The sequence below is a fragment of the Nelumbo nucifera genome, chromosome 3 (genome assembly GCF_055504915.1).
Source record: "Nelumbo nucifera cultivar China Antique chromosome 3, China Antique-T2T, whole genome shotgun sequence".
Taxonomy (NCBI): Eukaryota; Viridiplantae; Streptophyta; class Magnoliopsida; order Proteales; family Nelumbonaceae; genus Nelumbo; species Nelumbo nucifera.
Genome location: NC_142651.1, coordinates 57109475 through 57121156, shown reverse-complemented (window position 1 = coordinate 57121156; position 11682 = coordinate 57109475). Strand labels below are relative to the sequence as shown.

Genomic DNA, 11682 nt, shown 5'->3' with positions numbered 1-11682 from the left:
TAAAAAGTTCAGGGCCGAGGGCACCCCTATTAATCTATTATCGAGCAAAATCAAATCGTTTTTAAAATCAGACCAGACCATGAGACCAAACCGCTAATTTCGGTTGATTCGGTGCTCTTTGGCGGTCTGAAACCATAATGAACTGCACTGACAGATACCTGGAAGAGAGAACATCTTGTTCTTGGCTTGGAAAAGGGTTCGCCTAGATACCGGAAAAAATGATTCCGAGATCAAATTTGGAATTACCTATCCGATTCGACGATAGGTCATAGATGAGAATTGTCGCCATTTTTTGCGTGGGATTTCCGCTCTTGATTTTAGGATTCAGCTATGTCTCCCACCGCTCCTTTCTTTCTTCTAGGAGACTACTTTTGCACCTTACAACGAATACTGACAGTTGTAGTTCTGATCAGAACACTCTTAACTTCTTATAGGAACTTAAACCCTGATATCTGCCTTGTTTATAGTAATTAGTGCTTTAGATTTATTGTAATATATGTTTTTAGGATTTATTTGAGTTTCTCTAGTATCAAGGTTCAAAGTATCAACACACTCCCATACTCAAAAATTGGGTGTTGAGCATGTAATCACTTTGATACTCCTTTGTTTTAGTACTTTGTTAGTTTAACAATTTGTAGGCATGTATGTGAACATAATTGTTACCATTTAAAACTATAATTAGACCCAACTCAAAACTGATATGTATGGTATGATATGCACTGATACATTGTGATACTTTGAACCTTGCTTGGTATATTCATGCATATCTTAATCTCTAAATAAATGTGATGATTCTCTCTTAAATAAGTGTTTTTTTTTTTTGACTTTTTTGGTTGATGCAGGTAACGACCTTCTCTTTTGTTGTAGGCGAGGTAAGCCACTAGTGTTATTCTTTGATGCACTATTTTTCTTTTTGGTTTTTTGAAATTTTGAATTTGGTTTGTTGGAATTTGTTATTGGTATATGTTAGAATAGGGAGCTTGGTTGTATGTTAACATTATTCAATATCGTTGCACAGAAAATGGCACGTCTTCCAATTTCAAATAGAAGGCAAAGACGAATTCGTAATATTCACATTATGTGCGCAATGGTCATGATGTTGATCGTTTTGTTTAATATCTTCTAATTGTATCTCACAATTAGAAGATATCGGTCAATATCATCAAGTAAATATGAAAGGAGGATGAAATGGATTGAATATATAAACAAACTCATTAGAGAGAGCGATGTGTATTGCGTGAATGAGCTTCGAATGGATAGATGCACTTTTGATATATTATGTGAGATGGTTACAGACATTGGGGGATTGAGGGGCACTAGGAACATGTCGATGCAAGAAATTGTAGCAATTTTTCTTTATATTTTAGCTCATTATCACAAAAATAAGACAATTGGCGCTGATTTCTTGTGGAGTGGAGAAACTGTGAGTCATCGATTTAACTGGTGTCTCCTGGCTGTATTAAGGTTGCATAGAGTGCTGCTTAAAAACCCTGAGCCTATTACCGATGATTGCACAGATGATAGATGGAAATGTTTTAAGGTATCATAATTTGTTATTGTATTGATTGCTATTGTTGCATTTTGTATTTACACAATTTGTTAAATTAAAATTGCTTTTGTATTGTAGAATTATCTTGGGGCCCTAAATAGTATGATGATTCCTGTGACTGTTCCTGCTGAGGACAAACCAAAGTACCGAACAAGAAAGGCAAATATTGCCACCAATGTGTTAGGTGTTTGTTCACTTGACATGCAATTTATTTATGTGTTGCCTGGTTGGGAGGGTTCTGCAGATAATGGTCGTGTGCTTCGAGATACAATCTCTAGGCCCAATGGATTAAAAGTCCCTCAAGGTAAATAGATTTGTTAGTATTGATAAGTTAGCTAAATCTTAACATGTTTTTTTTTTTTGACATCTTTTTTCTTTGTCCCTTGTATGTGTCAAGGTCATTATTATTTGGTGGATACTGGATATTGTAATGTAGAGGGATTTCTTGCCCCATATAAAGGTCAAAGATATCAACTCAATGAGTGGAGGGATGGGCAACAACCACATACTGCAGAGGAGTATTTTAATATGAAACATGCCAAAGGAATGTCATAGAGAGGTGTTTTGAAATGCTTAAGCGACGATGGAAGATCCTTAGTAGTCCGTCATTCTTTCCTATTAAGACTCAAATTCGCCTGTTGTCTTCTTCATAACATTATTAGAAGAAAAATTGGCTACAGATCCCTTAGAGAATGAAGTTGGAGAGGATTATGAAGAGGATGAGGATGAGGAAGAAGATGATGATGTGGAGTACATTGATAATATTATCCCTACTGATCAATGGACCGATTTTAGGAATACTTTAGCTCAACAAATGTTTAACAACTTTAGGAATACTTTTGGCTGATAGGATGTCTACCAATGTTGAGAGTACCCAATTTGAGTGTGGTAGAGGAAAGAACAAATGTAAGTGGTTTGATGATTGAGGATAAAGCATTGACTAAAAGCTTGCAAGAATTGTTTACTGACCCCTAGTTGAAATGCAATGACGATTTTAAAATTGGTTATATGGTGAAGTTATGAGATGTGATTCATTCAAAGATTTCCAATTGTAGTTTTATGATGAGTTTAGGCTTAAGTGGGTTAAGCAAAAATACTTTGCAATTGTTTAGATGTTAAATGAAAGTGGATGTAAATGGGATGATACAAGGAAGGTGATTCAGTGTGAGGACTAATATGACTGTTGATGCAAGTTGTCTACCATTTCTTTATCCCCTAAATTTGCATAAATTGTCTTTGTTTGTTTTAGTTTTTGATGTTGCTTATGTTGTTCAATTTGCTAGTCTTACAAGGATGCAAGTGACCTATATGACATGGAATTCAAATGGTTCTGGGAGCTTGGAGAGATTTATGGCAAAGATAAGGCAATGAGTCAATTGGCTGAAACTTTTGTGGAGGTTATGCAATACATGAAATTGGAGGAGGTAGAATACGATGTTGAACATGATAGTAATGATGAGGATGATTTGGTGTGGACGGCCAATCAATAACACAGTCCAGCAAATTAACCATTGCAGGCACAAGTAGTTTTAATAAGAAGAAGAAGCAACAAACACCTAAAGGAAAGAAGACAAAGAAGTAGAAAGCAATGCAACTACAAAATGGAAGTGCATCAGAACCTCTACATTGAAGGTGATTTTGCAAACACCATAAAATGGTTAGGAAAGCAGGAGGCTGGACCATGGAGACTTATTGGATTCCAAGGGATTTAAATGCTATTGCAAATGGCTTAGCAAAACCAGGTGCTCATTTAAAGGTGTTGTACTGTAATAGGATTTTCTTGTGTAATCTTTAGGGGTTTGACCCCTGTTTGATTTGTTCACCTCCTTGTGTACCCCTCTCTTATTTCAATGAAAATGAAGTTCAATTAAATTTTCTAAAAAAAATGCAACCACAAATTAATTTGGAGGCACAGTTTTCGACTACTACAAATAGATATGAGTCACTTATGTAGGATATTGGCATCCACTGGAGGACTATAGCTACTGTGATGGCTCATGGGGATGAGCGTGAGCAACAATTGACTTGACTGATTGGAGCAACAACATCGAGGGGGAGCTAATAAAAATTGAGGGCTTAACAAGTGGAGATGTGCTTAGAGTAGCTTAACATTCTATTCGTTGAGGCACTAAATTTTAATGTGTTTTCTTAGCTTCCATTTGCAATGAGGAGGCAGTTTGTGCTTGATCTTCTTTATCCCAATTTTGGTGGATCTAGTTCTACCCACTATGTGCTATATATTGTATTGTGCTTGATTCTTATCCTTGGAGTTGGATATGTGGTAGACTTGGTTTCGATAGTTAGCTGTTATGTTATCTTATTATGATTGTGAATTTTATATTGTCCATCGTATTATGTGCCTTTTTCTTCATATTTTCTCTCTCTCTCTCTCTCTATGTATGAATTGAATGCAAAGTTATGTATCCATTTCAAAAGAAGTCGAATTTGAAGTTTTTTTTTTGTTAGGGGAAAAATTGAAATCCTAGTTAATTCTGTTCCAACTTCTAGTTGAACCAATCAACATTAATTGGAATCCCAATTCCCATTTCGACCGTGAACTAATCAAACCCTAAGATTCCAACTTCACATTAGAAAGGAATTGGAGCCTTTGTAAATCTCAGTCCACGCTTCAGTTAATCATATAAAGAAAATACAAAAGATCCCAGGTTCATAACATTTTCTACTCCTTTCTTTTCTAGTATTCCATTATTATTCTTCTTGCACATGGTTCAATGAATTCCTTAACATTAACTGTTGAAGGAAATTTAGTATCCTTTATTCTTCTATTTTGTAATTTGTATTGTTTGTTTCAAATTTTATTTGAGAGAAATAATCCATTTGGTGGATTACTATACTATCTATATTTCTACTCTGTTTTGTTTTTCTTTTTCTATGGTAATTTGGAATTGTTATTTGGCTTGTAGATATACAGAATATTCTTCCTAGAAGATTTAGAAAGGGTTGAGTTTGTCTTTGATAAGATTTTGACAGATTTTATCCTGACATGCATTTTATTATACCACTGTGTTATTTTCCTCATTTCCAATGCCCTACCTCTGTTGTGTATGGTCCTATCTAGCGGAGGGTTATGTTGTTATTCCTGGATGTATCTTTTCATTTGTATAAAATTGTGATATTGGAATTTGAAATTAAATACTGATAAAAATGTTAAGAGATTGATGAATATGCTATCATTTTTTAAATGCAGAAATGGTTGGAGGCCTATATATTTGCTAAAATTAACAATGAAAGAATGTAATAATTTAAGTAGCATCTTGAACTTCTTTTCTCCAAACCAACTTCTTTAGAAGGGCAATACTAGAAAGCATGGGAAGCATAAGGTCTTTGATAAAATGAGATCAAGGTCCTCGCATCAACGAAGGTTGAAATTCTAGTATGGGAAGCATAAGGTCTTTGAAAAAATGAGATCAAGGTCCACGCATCAATGAAAGTTGAAAGTTGGGTTCAATCTTTAGGAGGTTAAGTACATAGAAAGAAAGCTCTGTACCCTAAACCGTTCTGATAGAAGATGTGGAAAGCGAACCTTATTAGTGTTTCTTGTTTGGTTGTTCCCCAACTTTCCTTGATTACCAACACTCTAAACACTATCATTGCGTCTTGTAGGAAGTTTTGTGCCAAGCATCAAATCGTATCCGTGTCTTGACATATCTAGACTCATTTAGTTTGAGACACTGAGTTGTCCTGGTAACATAATTTCTGTAACTTCCTGGGGACTTTTCTTAAAATGGTTATAGATGATTGTACAGAGTGAATTTGGTAACCATCCCAAAAATAGAAATTTAAGGGAGAGTACAATGGAGAAGAGGAAATGAATTAGAGTTCAGTTTCCAAGTGCCAGTTCTAGAGTTAGAGCCTTTCTTATCCTCACCTAGTATTCATTTTAGGGAAATTGTCCAAAACCCACCATCACTTTTTATGAATTCTCTTAAACTCACCATAACTTTTCACAACATCCAAAACTCACCATGTTAGTGAGATAACGGTAACTTGACTAACGGGCATCATTAATTTACTATTTTACCCTTCTTCTGCTGCTAAAATCTTTCTTTTCTATCTTCGTGAGCTCTGGAGGATACCCAGAAAAAGCGGGTCTGGGTCCTGCACTGCTTGGCCTTCTCATTTGAGCCTGAAGTTTCCATCTTTCAGGTGAGCAAAGGATCCAGGTTCTCAGAGGTTTACATGGAGAGTGTAAGCAATGATGCATTCTTGTCATCCAATAATCTCCTCGTGGCTTTCACAGTCATCCCCGGTTTCAAGATTGGCAAGACTGTTATACAGTGTCAGGTGTACCTATCTCCATCTCGAACTCAAGTTAACCACAGGCGGGCAAGCCGATGATGTCGCCGACCGACACCTGACAAAGGTGTATCAGCATTCTAGGAGCATGGGTCCGGTCCACCCGTGAAGATGGTCCAGAGGGGGTTATAATCTGGAACCTGGAGTTTAGAGAGGGAAGGCGAGTTCGGTTGCTCAGGTTGTGGGGAGTGGGCACCCGACCTGGTTTTCTGGTTTCTCTTGTTTTCTATCGAGCAAAAGAAATCTGTTGCCATTTGTGGGAGTGGACATTACTTTCTTAATGCTCCTTTTGGAGATTTTTGTTAACAGCCAAAAACCAGTGACATAAAGAGTTTGCAAGAAGACAGCGCTATAGTTAAGTAAGAGCTTTTGTATGTTTGCCTGTTCAAAACATGTTTTTTTTATTTTTTATTTTTTATGTATATATGCATGTAATTGGTGAAGAAACCATGGAAAAGTTTAATATAATATCTCCTGATTTGGGCCAATTAATGATTAATAATATTCTAGCCAAATAGTTGAGTGTTTCATTGTGAATTCCAAGCTGTGCAGCATTTTCTCAGATGCCTTTAGGAATATTTTTGTGGGGGTTGCCAAGCCCCACTTTGCTGTGGTTTCTTGCCTGTCTCCATGCTGGAGGCCACTAATGTTATACTAGATTAATTGCAGAGAGTGCCGAGTCTCCCCCTGGTTGTTGCAGCTCCTCTGCCCCTACTCTTCATGTAAGTGGTCGTCGGTTCAAGGCCTGAAAGGCAGCTCTGCAACATGTGAGAGAGGTCATGGGTTTAAGGCCACGAGAGCATACATAATTCTACACCTGATTCCTCTGTATGGTAATTTCTTTTTCATTGTATTCATTACTAGAACGGTTTCAGTCTCCAGATCTTAAGAGTTTAGAACTTTTGGTTACAGAACTGTGGTCTTTTTTTTTTTTTTTTTATCTTTTTCAGCAAAGATAATATCACTAAGAAACTGAGTAGATCCATTACAGACTCCATTAACACAGGGAAATCCCTCAAGAGTTGAGCTAACATTCCTCCATTAGTTTTGAGCACATGGACATGAACTTGAAGGCCCTCGATCAGTTGAGCACATGGTCCCTCAATTGATACCGCATGCTCCAGAAGATACACCAGAAAATACAGTAAAAGGGGAATTGGAATGCCAAAACGATATAGAAGCTAACAAGGGGATTGATGAAAACTCGTCTATGCACCCTTCCTTGGACATTGAGAGCAAGAAGACACTTCCTTTGATGTTGGGAGCAAGAAAGACTCCCAGTGAGGAATCTTATATATGAAATAGGGTTGGGCACTTAAAAGGGCATTTCAGTCAAAAAAATGTTTAACAGGCTGACTCACCATTCAAGGGCAGTTTAGTCATGAAATATGCATTTAGGTTGACGTGAACAACTTGGGTCATTGAACTTTAACGGTGTTCTAACGGATGGTGAGTTTTATAAATAAAATCTCACTGACATGGTGAGTTTTGAACGTTTTGAAAAGTTATGGTGAGTTTAAGAGAATTCATAAAAAGTGATGGTGGGTTTTGGACAAATTTTCCTTCATTTTAAGATTGGAGATTTCAAACTCTGAACTGGTTGAGGGTTTCATAATTGTCAAGGTGTCGTCTAAACAACTTGACTTGTAGCAACAAGGCATCAATCTAGGTGAATAGGTAACAAAAATGACGAGGTGGGCGCCTTATTTATTTATTTTTGAAAAAGGTATTAAATAAGAGCAAAAAGCATGTACTACAAGTATCTGTACATAGGGATTTATAAATACTGCCGAAGCACTCCAATATCCCAACACCCTTTTTTACAAAAAAGATTATTAGAAACAATAAGGAATTAAAATTTCTGTCCTTGAACAATCTATTTACTGCTAGCTGAGAGCATTTTTCTCCAAGTTTTCTGAAATACTGTATCCATATGACACTGTTTATTCTTAAAAATCCTTGCATTCCTCTCCTGTCAAATGCACCAAAAAACTGCCAGTTTTCTTCTCTTAGGGAGATCTTCAACTCTCCAGCCCTTCACAAAATCCACCACTGATTCAGGGCAGCAACTTTGCACCTCAAACAAGTTCCCAACATCGTACCAGACGTCAAAGGAGAATCTGCAATGCAGTAACAGATGGTTGACTGATTCATTATGCTCCTGACATAAAACACAAATGTGTTAAATATTATTCATATTGCTATATCTTACTAATATAATATGTGTGTTAATACATTCTATTATATACTAAATATATTTTTTAAAGTTTTACTATTGAAATTTATAAGATTAAAGACTTTTGAGAAGATAAAATGAATAGAATTATAGAGTATTCAAATATTTAATTTAATAAATGAAATTTCTTTGCTGATAAAAAAAGAGAACTATAGAAGTATAAATAGGTTTCTTTTTTTCCTTTTTGTTTTCTTTTCTATCATTATTCCTTTTCTCTTTTTCTATCTTATTTTTTTAAGGTAAAATATAAAAACCTCCCTTATATTTTCATTTTAATAAAAACCTCCCTGTAATTTTGAAAAAAGATACAAATACGAAATACCTCCCTTCCATTGTCTTTTACGATGGAACAGACTTTTAATGCGTTATTTATTTATTTTTTTAAATTACCGAATTTACCTTTCATAAAACAAATTTACTCTTATTTATTTCACTTCAGCTGTTTTGACAGCAATGAAGAAACTGTAGCATCCACTGGAACTTGTTGACCGGAGAACATAGCATCGATCGGAGAAATCTCGTCGGATAGTTGATACATGCAGTAGCTTCAACGATGTATGCGGTGATTGGGTTGTTGGATACTATGCAATCTCATATGAGAGTTGAGGTTTTGAGTGTGGACGGACCTATATCTTTTTCCTCCAGATGGCGAGATGTTTGAGCAGATGAAAAGAGCTTCTTGGATTGAAGCTTCAAAACCATCAGCCTAAGCAAGAGCTGCAGAAAACAAATTTGTCATTAGATCTAATGCGAGGTCTCTAAAGCAGTTCCTGTATAGAAACCCCAGGTCTCGATTCCTCTTGTGTCGCCAATTCGTCTCACACTGAAAATAATTTTTCAGATTGTAGTTTATAAACAAGATAAAATCACACCAATTTCAAAATTCAAGCTTCATCTTTATAACCATAGAAAAGGACTTGGAATTTGGAAGTTGAATGCATATCCTTTTAGGCTTCATCTTCATAACCATGGAAAGACGAACGTATTTTAGAGAGAATATCGGTGCTTGAAGATATGGAATAAGGTTTGTGGGTCACAGAAGTTATGCAAATCTGAGGTTTTTCAGCAGAAACGAATGCCGAAGAGCAATCATCGCCTGAAAATGAAATGAAGTTATGCAAGTCTGAGGTTTTTTCTTTATTGCCTTTAATTTATTCAAAATTTGAGTTGGATGGTTGTATAAAGATAGAGGGTACATGCTAATGGATGTGACTTGCATGTAATATTTATTTTAGCAATTGTCAGATTTGTGGGCTGCATCTTATGGGAAGTGGAAAATTTATGACCTTTTCTGGTACCTTAGTTCAATAATTCATAACAAGGGAGAGATTGAGGAAGATGTCGCTCATAAAATTAGAAGTGGATGGGTGAAATAGAAGAGCATCCAAAGCTTTATGTGATAGGTAATTGCCACTTTGATTAAAAGATAAATTCTATAAAAAGTTGTAAGGCCAACTATGTTATATGGAGCAGAGTTTTGGGCAGTCAAGAAACATGTCCAAAAAAAGAGTGACACATGAATGTGTATTCTGAGATGGATGAGTGGAAAAACTAGAGAGGATAGGATCGGAAATGAAGTCATTCCAAAGAACTTGGAAGTAGTTCCAATAAGTGATAAAATGAGAGAAAGTAAATGTGTTTGCAGATGCTTTGGAACCCAGGTGTTAAGCTGGTTACAGAGAGGAAGTGGTCCTTGGAAGTTTGCTAATGAAAGAAAGGAAATCAAATGGCTAACTAGGGGAATGAACAACCGGTTTCAGTGGGTGAAAAGAACAGCAAATGCGTTTGCAGATGCTTTGGCAAAGCAGGGGGTGGGTAGGGATCAATTGTACTGGGCTGTATTGTGAGATGTTACTTTGCTCTCTTGTAGATTAAGTCTTTTTAACTCTCTCTGTTGCTGTACCTATTTCTTATTAATATCTAATGAAATTTTGTTATTGATAAAAAAAAAAAAAGAATGAGAGAAAGTAGACTAAGGTGGTCTGTTCATGTGCATTGAGGACCAAGGTTCAAAGTAATATATCAAAAACAAAATAAAAAAAAAGACCCAAGGTTCAAAGTATCGATTGGGCGTATCATATAATATCTTTGGGTACCTGATGCACCTGTTTACTGGTGTTTTCAGGAACCCCCTTTTCTATTAAATAATATATATATATAATATATATATATTAAATATATATATATATATTAAATATATATATATATATAAATATATATATATATATTAAATATATATTATTTAATATATATATATATTAAATAATATATATATTATTTAATAGAAAAGGGGGTTCTTATTAAATTATATATATAAAGTTGTAATTAAAACTGAAATTTGAAAAAAACTAAAAAAAAATAAAAGGTTCATCACTTAAAAAAAATAAAAGGTGTATCGATACTTTGAACATTGGGAAGACCATCAACAACATGCATAAGAAGTGATCTTTTGCAAGTTGAAATGGCTAGAAGGGCTAGAGGTAGACCAAAAAAAGACATGGATTGAAATAGTAAGAAATGACTTAAGCGCATATAATTTAACAATGATATGGCATTAAACAGAATGGAATGGTGAAACAGGATTCATGTAGTCAATTGCATATAGTTGGGATAAGGCTTGATCATGATGATGGTGATCTTATGGAAAGTGGAAGCCACTAGAACAATACATCTTACAGCTGCCCAAAAATTGGATCAGGTTTTGATCTGGATCCAGTCTATGTTCTATTAGATAAGACAGTTGGCTTGAAGGCCATCTATGGATAGTGAGGTCAGATAGCCTGCCAAATATCCTACTTTCCTTATGAATTGCTAAAGCATTTAGGAGTCCTCATCTCCCTCTCTCAACTAGTCAATTGCACCATAGAAGTCCCTCCACCTCCACTCGGTACAACCTAGTTAATACATTGGATAAGATCCTTGAAGCAAAGGCATACTCAGATTTGATAGGGTTCCCATAGCTATGATACCTGAATAAACAAAAGGATGTCTCCTCAAATGTCCTCTAGAAGCACCTTCAACTCCAAATCCACACAGATCTGTAAAAGAGCTATCATCAAAGTTGAGCTTAGATGCTCTTTGGGCCGGGGCCCCAGGACATGGAGGTATGGTGTCTGCTTGTCCAAGACACCAAATGGGACTGGCCTCTCACAATATAGCTTCAATTGAGAAGGGGGTGAGAGTGTTGGAAAAACTAGTTTAGAAGCAGGGTTTATTAATGAAGGAGTTAGTTCTACAGAAGAGGTGAAGATTGTGATGAATAGATAAGGATTTGACTGATTTGTCTTCTATCAAGGAAAGCATGTTAACTTCTAATGATGATTTTCAAGTCTATATTGTAGGTAGTTCAATTCAAAGTTTGAATTATAGAATGATGTCCTTAGTAGAGATCCCAATTGATGTTGAGAGGGCTTCTGCTCATGATTCCTAAAATGCGGTGGGGGAAGCTGGAGAGTTTGAGAATGGTGAAAATGCTGACTCTGTTGATGATGTTTTCCAAATAGAGAAAAAAATGAATTTAAATAGGGTGATGGAAAAAGAAGTTTATAGAGGAGTAGGGTTTGTTCTTTTTTGGTGGTCA

General features: G+C 35.7%; 1 long non-coding RNA gene across 4 annotated transcripts; it reads left to right on the top strand.

Annotated features, from left to right (window-relative positions):
- The first annotated feature begins 836 nt into the window (after nucleotides 1-836).
- On the top strand, nucleotides 837-9929 carry LOC109115014 (uncharacterized). 4 transcript variants are annotated; one of them, XR_016083592.1, is made up of 4 exons: nucleotides 837-872; nucleotides 5717-6225; nucleotides 6536-6699; nucleotides 8554-9918. It is a non-coding gene; the product is annotated as an uncharacterized LOC109115014 (long non-coding RNA). The 4 variants fall into 4 exon arrangements; XR_016083591.1 differs by lacking the exon at nucleotides 837-872 and adding an exon at nucleotides 1467-1853 and having other exon boundaries at nucleotides 8554-9919; XR_016083593.1 differs by lacking the exons at nucleotides 837-872; nucleotides 5717-6225 and adding an exon at nucleotides 1465-1853 and having other exon boundaries at nucleotides 8554-9929.
- Nucleotides 9930-11682: the final 1753 nt, after the last annotated feature.